General features: G+C 41.2%; 1 long non-coding RNA gene across 2 annotated transcripts; it reads left to right on the forward strand.

The window, feature by feature from the left end:
- The first annotated feature begins 2,077 nt into the window (after window positions 1-2,077).
- LOC138954194 (uncharacterized) lies at window positions 2,078-6,861 on the forward strand. 2 transcript variants are annotated; one of them, XR_011451746.1, is made up of 3 exons: window positions 2,078-2,181; window positions 5,239-5,351; window positions 6,790-6,861. It is a non-coding gene; the product is annotated as an uncharacterized lncRNA (long non-coding RNA). The 2 variants fall into 2 exon arrangements; XR_011451745.1 differs by lacking the exon at window positions 2,078-2,181 and adding an exon at window positions 4,086-4,345.
- Window positions 6,862-9,236: the final 2,375 nt, after the last annotated feature.

Genomic DNA, 9,236 nt, shown 5'->3' on the forward strand with positions numbered 1-9,236 from the left:
AATTCCTGTTGGCGCACGCATAATATTATATATTCACTATTTATCGTGGATATTTAGCTATTATTGTTGGTGCAACAAAACCGAGAAAAACTACGCGCAGAACTGCACTACATTCTGCTCAAGTCAAAAGCACGTCAGTTCCCGAAAGGGGACTCCTCTGTTTGCTTTAAGGTGTGGCACAGGACACCTGAACAAGCACTGTTTCCAAACAGAGTGCTGAGTAAAAAAAAAAGTGGCCGCCGGTGGAAAATACGCTTTCTCCCGCCCGTGTTGACAGAACTGGTAGGACCGGTTTGTGGTGCGACTATTGGGCGGGACTACTCCCACACTCTTCCTTCAAGGCTCGTGCACGTTCTCGGCTGGTAGTATATATATATAGACTGCGTTGTCCACAGATCTCTGAGATGCTTCCCAAACTCTTCCGGCGAAAATAGGATCAAGAAAAAACGTACATGAAACTATTCCAGACATACATCCTCGTATTCAAGCCCATTTAATTAAAGGCAGAGTAAGCCTCCCGTAAACCATCACAGATACGGTCAGGCTTTTACACACAGTACAAACACCATTTCATTTAAACACTCACCAATTGAGAACATCCTAGGTGCCCTCCGTAAAGAGCGAACAATTTTCAAAGAATTTATTTTTGCGTGGTTTATCTTACCCCTGAGCCATCGTGAACCCGTGTGATCCAGTTTTCCCTTTTCACAATGCAGTCGTCATAGTTAGTCATTTGAATGCGACTCGACGTGAGCTTATCTACAATAGCACGTTTTTTTTATGCACGAAACAACGGCTGTGGTTCACAAGAACTCTAGCGATGGCTTTTGACTGTTGAGAGGAACGGCGATTTGCACTGATAAACCGGCCGTCGTCTGCTACGACCCTTGCGTGACCCTGCTTCCGGGCTTTTCTTTTTTTAAACTTTCACAACTTCGAATTGTTCTGATCTTGTCTTGATGAAAAACGAATTCTTTTATGATTAAAGAATGTTTGTGTAACAAGCTGTCAATTTATTATTTAGATTTTAAAAGTTAGGCCTAGCGCAAAAACGAGGCGCCGTTGTTGTTAACGGAACAAGTCTACGAAAATAAATTCTTTGAAAATGTCTCACGCTCGACAGAAAGCAGCCAGGATGTTCCCGTTCGGTGAGCGTTCAAATGGAAGTATGCTTGTACTGTATTTAGACGCTCGGGGAGCTCTGTGATGGTTTACGGGAGGCTTACTGTGCCTTTAAAGGGGTTTGTACCGAATAGTCAAATAGGTCGAAATGACATGAAAAATATCAAGAACCAACCAGCCGTTGATGTCTAAATCTGCAACAAACGAACAGACAAGTAAACAGGAAGACAAGAACTCACACAAACAAACGATGCACGGGCAAACACATTTCACATCCTCAGGTACATTTTCAATTTCTGGAGCAATCACATGTACACTGCACTTCTCTCAACTCTGCCCCTGTCTCCCTCTCTCTCTCTCACTCACACGCACGCACGCACGCACGCGCGCGCACACACGCACATTCACACACACACACACACACACACACACACACACACACACACACACACACGCACGCACACACACACACACACACACACACACACACACACACACAGGTGCAGAGCGCAGGTGAATGTGCAATAGTTTACAATCACATGTGCATTGCATATTCCCTTGAAGTACCCTTAACAGAGTCACGATTTGTATTCATTGTAATGTCATAATGATAATTCACTGCTTCTTTGTGCCAATAGAAACTGGACGTGTATTTGCATTCTCATGCGCTGACATAATAGATTTGTTTGTATTTCTGTCGTTCAATGCCCCTTTGCAGTCTTTTTGGCAACACAATCGTTTCTAAAGTCGTTTCTATTCGAGCTTCAAGAGGCTTTGAAAGCCCTTTGCCTTCACTGTCTAGAATGTCAAGTGATGTGTAAGATTTATTAGTTTCCAATGCCCAAAAGGGGTATTTGATCACAAATCAACAATACTGAAAACTGCGTCATAACGAAAACCTTTATGGTTAAAAAAATAAGATTGTCCAAGAGAAAAAAAAAGCCATTTGCAAACTAAGAATTTTGTTCAATAAAAAAAAAACTCTCCCAATTTCTACACTAGTATTTCAGTTACAGTTGTGGGTGGATGCATTTCATGAAGCCCAGGGTGCTTGACAAGGTAAGCTGAACGTCATCGTATGTCTAGAAATGAACCTAAAACGTTAGGAACTTAAATGTATATCACAATTGGGTATAGGTTCAGGTCGGCTTTTTACTAACTAGATTAGCGTCCTATCCGATGTTTGCCCACCTACCCTATTTCGTCGCCCTATATTTTTATAAAGAAAGATATAGTGAAAGACAGAAAGAGAGAGAGAAAGAAAGAGAGAGAATTAGAGAGAATTAGAGAGAGAGAAAGAGAAAATGAGAGAGAGAGAGAGAGAGAGAGAGAGAGAGAGAGAGAGAGAGAGAGAGAGAGAGAGAGAGAGAGAGAGAGAGAGAGATGACAATGACAATGCCAAATCTTTATTTTTCGAGGGTGACAAGAATAAGCGTAGATATGCTTTTTTGCATCTGGCCCTCGCCTTAAAGAGGGACTAAACTATTTTACTACAACTATGACTAGAGGAAAAAAAGAAAGAAAGAAAGAAAACAATGGTTACATAAAAACATCATTAAAGGTAGAACATTTGAGTTTATGTACATGAAGCGCATTATAAAGAAGAATTGTAGATCATAAGGTAGTGTTCAAAACTGGGTGTAAAGCAATAAACGCAAAGTAAGCATACTTTGCAACAATACATTAGCTCAGCAAAACAATGTATCACAGAGCCAAATCTTTGTGATTTTGTCACAAATAAACCATAATTCCGACAATAAACAACTGTATCCAAAGAGAACATACAAATCAAGTTTATTTGTTCATAGAGTTCATTAAATGGAAAGAATATTTGGTTCTAAATGAATCCGTATTGGTGGATTGCCGCAGGGCGTCCGGAAGTGCGTTCCAGAGGCTGCCTTCCTGAATAAACAAGACTTGATTAAATTAGGTCTATCCCAGGAAAAGGAGTGTTTAGTTTTATAAAGTGGTGCGAATTCTTCAAAGAGAACTTTGAACAAATGGTTTCAGGTGCATTTCCTGTCATAATTTTATGCATTATTATTCCTTTGTTGTAATTCATTCTTGACTTTAGAGGTAGGACCCCAGTCTGAGTCGGTGAGAGTAGTCTGTTTGAGTAATACTACTTTTAGCGCTGAGTAGCGTTAGGGAATTATCACTTGCTGAGTCCCATAGAGTGGATGCGTAATCAATAAGAGACTGAATATGAGCAGTGAAAAATAACTTCCTGGCTTGACAATTCAGGAAGTGTTTAATTCTAGATAAGAGGTACACTTTCTTTGACACTAATTTACTAAGTTGTTCAATGTGAGTTGACCAAGACAGGTTGTTATCGATGTGGACACTTAGAACTTTGACACAGAGAGAGAGAGAGAGAGAGAGAGAGAGAGAGAGAGAGAGAGAGAGAGAGAGAGAGAGAGAGAGAGAGAGAGAGAGAGAGAAAGAGAGAGGGTAGCGTGGATGGGAGGTTTTACAGAATAGAGCAGGAAACAGCCAAAATCACATGTCTGTAGGATTTTTGAAACTGTCAACTACAACAAAAGCCTCACAGCACAAGGTCTCAGTTACAGAAAACATAACAAGTGAGTGGAGAAGTGCACGTCGGATTGACAGAATACTGCAGACACTGTTGCATTAGCAACCTCCTTCTTGACGCAATCATTGTAAAATACGAGAAGACCCTAACATTGTCGGCAAGGGGGCGGGAAGGACAGCAGGCTAGAATCAAGTCGTAGTACGACAAAAAGAGCAGTCTTGGCGGCAGTTTAGCCCTTCAACTTCAACAGTATTTCAAGGGACGCCCTTGCACTTTTCAGCTTAAGTGCTTGCTTCTTCGGGGACACCTTCTTCAGGTTCTAATGTTTTAATGATTTGAGCTGCTTCGTGGAACTTCTTGAGTTGTGGTTGGCTGATATTCTTAGAACCCTCGTGGTGATCTTATTTTACCTGACGGAGTTGTAGAACCGGTTTTGCCAGTTGTAACTGTCCCTGCGCACAATCGATAGGCCTCTAAAATAGCAAGTGGGACTTGAGTTTCTCCCTGTCACGGTAACAGTTCAGTTCTATGTAAGACATGTCCGGAACATGCACAAGGGACGCGCGGTGGTAAGGAACCGCCCACGCATGAGAGATATACCAACTTTTTTTTATATCAAGACTACATTTTTGACGTTTCAGGCTTACACATATCTGTTCTGGCTACGTTCACTTATCAAAGGTAACGGTAAGTACAGTATGATGAAACGAATATTGTATGATCATACAATCATTCATTCGTTCGGCTTCTTGACAAGTGGACTTGAAACGGACAGAACTATCAAGATAAGTGTTGTTTTAATATTTGTTTGTCTGTCCACTTAAAAGACCGTTGGGTCGAAATATCTGTGAATGTATTGTTTTGTCAATAACACACGTTCCAACAACCTACCTTTCTTGTTTTTTAATTCTGAATTTTGGAACGTTGGCCGTCTCTGTGTTTTTGGATTTGAAGCAATACAAGTTTTGACAAAATACTCACACACCATTCCTCCAAGTTAGGATGAACATATGTTTTAGGAAATATTGGTCTTAAACATTATGTATTATGAAAACAACAACAACAACAACAACAACAACCAAATGAGTACATGAAAAGATAAATAAATAGATAATCAAATAAATAGTTAAATAAATAAATACATCAGTAAATAGATACATAAATAAGTAAAAACAACAACACAAAAACACACACACAAAACACACACACAAGCAAACAACAAGCAGCAAAAAAACACTGGCAAAAATTGTACCATCTTGAAAGTATCAAAGTCACTCACATGCAATGTCATGTTTGTTTGTGTTACTACTACATGTACTATTGCTGAATATGATGATGATGATGATGATGATGATGATAATGATAATGATGATGATGATGATGATGATGATGATGATGATGATGATGATAATGATGAGGAGGAGGAGCAGGAGGAGGAGGAGGATATTGCTTGTTTGTTATTTATGGCCTTAACACTCCTGGAAAAAATCCCGTTTAAATATGTTATAACGTTTTCATTTTTCTCAGGTGCAGACTTAAATCTTAATCCCCTTTTTCATTTTATATTTGATGTGTAACAGGTGAGAGAGTAAGTCATTTGAGGCAGTCACCATGGGCTGCTCTCCAACCACTCCATGGGCAGCAGTCTGCATGCTGCTGCTTGTGGTTGTGTTACCAAACGTCAAGACACAGAGTAAGTGACATTGACAATTAAGATGAATTATTAATCACATTTGAATCCAATGATTTTATTACAGCATCTCTAATTTCGAAGTATGTCTCCTTAACCCGCCGTTTTCTGTTTGAAATGAAAATATTTCTTGGTAATTCTCTTCACAAAATTGTGTCTGCCAGACAGTATCAACAACACTGCCAACGTTCCAAAAGTCAGAATAGTTTGATTTTTGAAAAAAAGGGACATTTACAAGTCCTGCGACCAAATGGTTTTGATAGTGGACAGATGCATAATTATTAGACCATAGTACGTATAAGGACCATTTTACCAGAGAGCTCGTCTTATATTTGTTGCATTTGTCTCATAAGTATTTGTCTATCTGTTCGATGTACTTACTAATGTCATTGTTGTTCTGAAAATTTACGTTCCAACAACTAACCTTTTTTGGTTTTACATTTTGTTAAGTTTGGTTTTGATTTGAGTGACAACACAGCCCTGAAAGTCCAAAAAATGGAGCATCAGCCTTTGGCTAGTGATTCTGAACATTTACTAGCCAGAGAGCAAACTTTACTAGCCAAACCAACTATTTGTTTCAGCAACTTGTCGAGTGAATGAAAAAATGTTACTCGCCGGTTACATGTTTCTACTCGCCACTTTCAGGCAAGCAACAAAGGTCAGATAAAGTATCAATCGAACTGTCATTTATAAAGTCAGATTAATACAACAATTAGGAAGGCAGTTGGGGAAGGGAGGGGCTTACATTGCATTTAGCAGAGGCAATATATTCGGTGTCACTGTTGTATTGTGAAGATAATATCAAACACTCTACATCATTACACCATTTGCTGTTTAGTAAGTATTCTATTTTTAGTACGGCAGGGGCGGATCAGTTCATTTTATGGGGGGGGGGGGGGTTCCAAAAGTATATTGTGAAGATAAGGGTGTGAAGACGCGAAGCGCCGAGCCGACGGCGCAAAGCGCCTAGCTAGGGGGGTCCGGGGGCATGCCCCCCCGGAACATTTTGAAAAAAAGGATGCAAAATGGTGCAATCTGGTGCATTCTGAGGATGATCATTACCAGTTTCAGGCAGGAGATTTTTTCACTGATTAATACCCCAAAAATTGAAACTGGCTCAATGTAAAATGTTTTGTTTTGTGTTTGGTCAGTTTGGGATCAGAAATCCCCAACAACAACAACCCAAAAAAACACAATTTTTTTTTTTGGCTGGGGGGGGGGGTGTTTCCGGAAACCCCAGAACCCCCCACCCCCTCGTCCGCCCCTGTACGGGATATCCACAAGGAAAGGTCACAGGGCATATGTATTACTGTGTGTCAACTGCTGGTAATAGTAGTTAAATACTTCAAGTATTATAGACTGCTGTTTTCAGCTATGTGCATCCGCTTCAAGACGTTGTGTTTGGATGTGTTGAGCTATAACACCGATTTTTGTTTCACAGGTCCCTGTGGAGATACTACAACCAGCATTGAGTTTCCTGAGTCCCCAAACAAGTCCTCTATTTATGTCGTTCGTAAGTAGCCTTGGTAACATTTGCAGAGCAATTTGTCTGATTTTGAAGTAGCTAGTAGCTAGAGGATAGTTTTAAGTTACATTTCCCGCCAATGGAAGGGTTTTGATTCAACAGAGCCCCAGAACCATCTCGCGAAGTAAGCTAAACAATTGTTGCGTCGTGTTGGAAATCTCATCGTTGTAGTGTTTATTAGAATTTCATGCTTTTCCTTCTTCTGTGCTACAAAAAAGGGATAACTGCCTTGAACGAGTTTTGATTTTTAACCGTCTTTTCTAGTTTAAAAAAATCTGTGGAATTTATGTTGTATCAGTTTAGATTTACAGTGTATCAGTTAGCATGCAAAAGAAATATTTACTGATCTTACGTTGGCAATGACCCTTTGATACATATTTTAGTTAACCTGTAATCATCCGTGACCAAAAAACAACCTTTAAGTTCCAGATACATCTGGCAATAATTTTTTTTCTTTCTGTGCATGCAGCGGATGGTGAAAAACTGTACACGAAAAAGATTGTCAAGTCTGACAATCCGAATCTTGAGATAACCATCATGGACGATGATACAACCTCTACTCCACCTGGGTTGGATTCTAATTCAACTTTTGTAGTGACGTACAACGCCATAAGTGTACCGTCCGGCTATGACCTTTTCATGAAAAAGGTTGTGGACAGAGATGTGAGTTTGTGTGTGTGCGTGTGTGTGTTTGTATGGAGGGGGGGGGGGGGTGTGAGGGTGGCGTGCATGCGTGTGTGTGAGGGGTGAGAAACAACTGTACACGTTACATATTGTCGAGTCTGACAACACGAATCTTGAGATAACCATCATGGACGATGATACAACCTCTACTCCACCTGGGCTGGAATCTGATTCAACTTTGGTAGTGACGTACAACGCCTTAAGTTCACCGTCCGGCTCTGACCTTTTCATGAAAAAGGTTGTGGACAGAGATGTGAGTTTGTGTGTGTGCGTGTGTGTGTGTGTGTGTGTGTGTGTGTGTCTCTGTGTGTGTGTGAATGTGTGTGTATGGGGGGAGGGGGGGCGTGCGTGCATGCGTGTGTGGGAGCGTATTGGAGCCAGCGTGCCTGAATATGCGAGCGCATGGACGTGTGTATGCATGTTTGTGTGTGCGTACCTGCGTGTGTGTGCCAGTGTGTGTGTGTGTGTGTGTGACACAAACACACACACACACTGGCACACACACGCAAACTTGTGTGTTTGAGACACCAGAGTAGGCCTACTTTTACCCTTAAAAGCCTGAGTTTTCGTTTTCTTCCGGGGGACTTCGCCCCCCTGGGCCCCCTAGCAGTGTGTTGCCCCTGCTCCCAACCAGGGCCTGGGCGGCCCCTGGACCCCGGCCTCATTTTCTTCATGTTCAATTCTGATCGTTTCACCCATGGTGTGTGTGTGTGTGTGTGTGTGTGTGTGTGTGTGTGTGTGTGTGTGTGTGTGTGTGTGTGTGTGGGTGTGTATGTGTGTGTGTACGTGTGTGTGGGTGGGTGTGTGTGTGTGTGTGTGTGTGTGTGTTTGTGTGTGTTTGTGTCAATGCCTGTGTGTGAGAGTGAAAACAGAATTGAATTGAACGTTTTCTGAGGAGGACAGAAGAAGAATGAAGAGGGGAGAAGGTAGACGGAGGGTGGGGCAGGGGAGAGAGGGGATCCCGTCTCACGGGAATGTAAGTCCATAGGACTCTTTTTACATTTAGTCAAGTTTTGACAAAAATGTTTAACATAGAGGGGGAATCGAGACGAGGGTTGTGGTGTATGTGTGTGTGTGTGTCTGTGTGTGTGTGTGTGTGTGTGTGTGTGTGTGTGTGTGTGTGTGTGTGTGTGTGTGTGTGTGTTACGTGTGCGTGCGTGTGTGCGTGTGTGTACAGCGATTCAGAGAAAACTACGGGATCGATCTTCATGACATTTTACATGAGAGTTCCTGGGTATGGCATCCCCAGATTTTTTCTCCATTTTTTCGATAAATATATTTGATGACGTCATATTCGGCTTTTTGTGAAAGTTGAGGCAGCACTGTCACGCCCTCAATTTTCAATCAAATTAATTGAAATTTTGGTCAAGTAATCTTCGACAAAGTCCGGACTATGGGATTGAATTTCAGCTTGGCAGCTTAAAAATTAGTTAATTAGTTTGCTAATTAAATTTGTCATTAAAATCGAGTTTTCACTAACATATTTAAAAATGATTGCATCGTATTCCTCAATTCCTCCTGAATTCAAAAATATATGCATATGTCATGTTTACTCCAAACATGTGCCCAGATTTACAGAAAATAGGTTAAGTAAGCTGCGTTCGCACGCTACGCGGAGACACGCGTGACCCGTTTCGGTCTTTTGATGTTGTTACTCGAGACTATCTTAACCTGTTCGC

The sequence above is a fragment of the Littorina saxatilis genome, unplaced genomic scaffold (genome assembly GCF_037325665.1).
Source record: "Littorina saxatilis isolate snail1 unplaced genomic scaffold, US_GU_Lsax_2.0 scaffold_591, whole genome shotgun sequence".
Lineage (NCBI taxonomy): Eukaryota > Metazoa > Mollusca > Gastropoda > Littorinimorpha > Littorinidae > Littorina > Littorina saxatilis.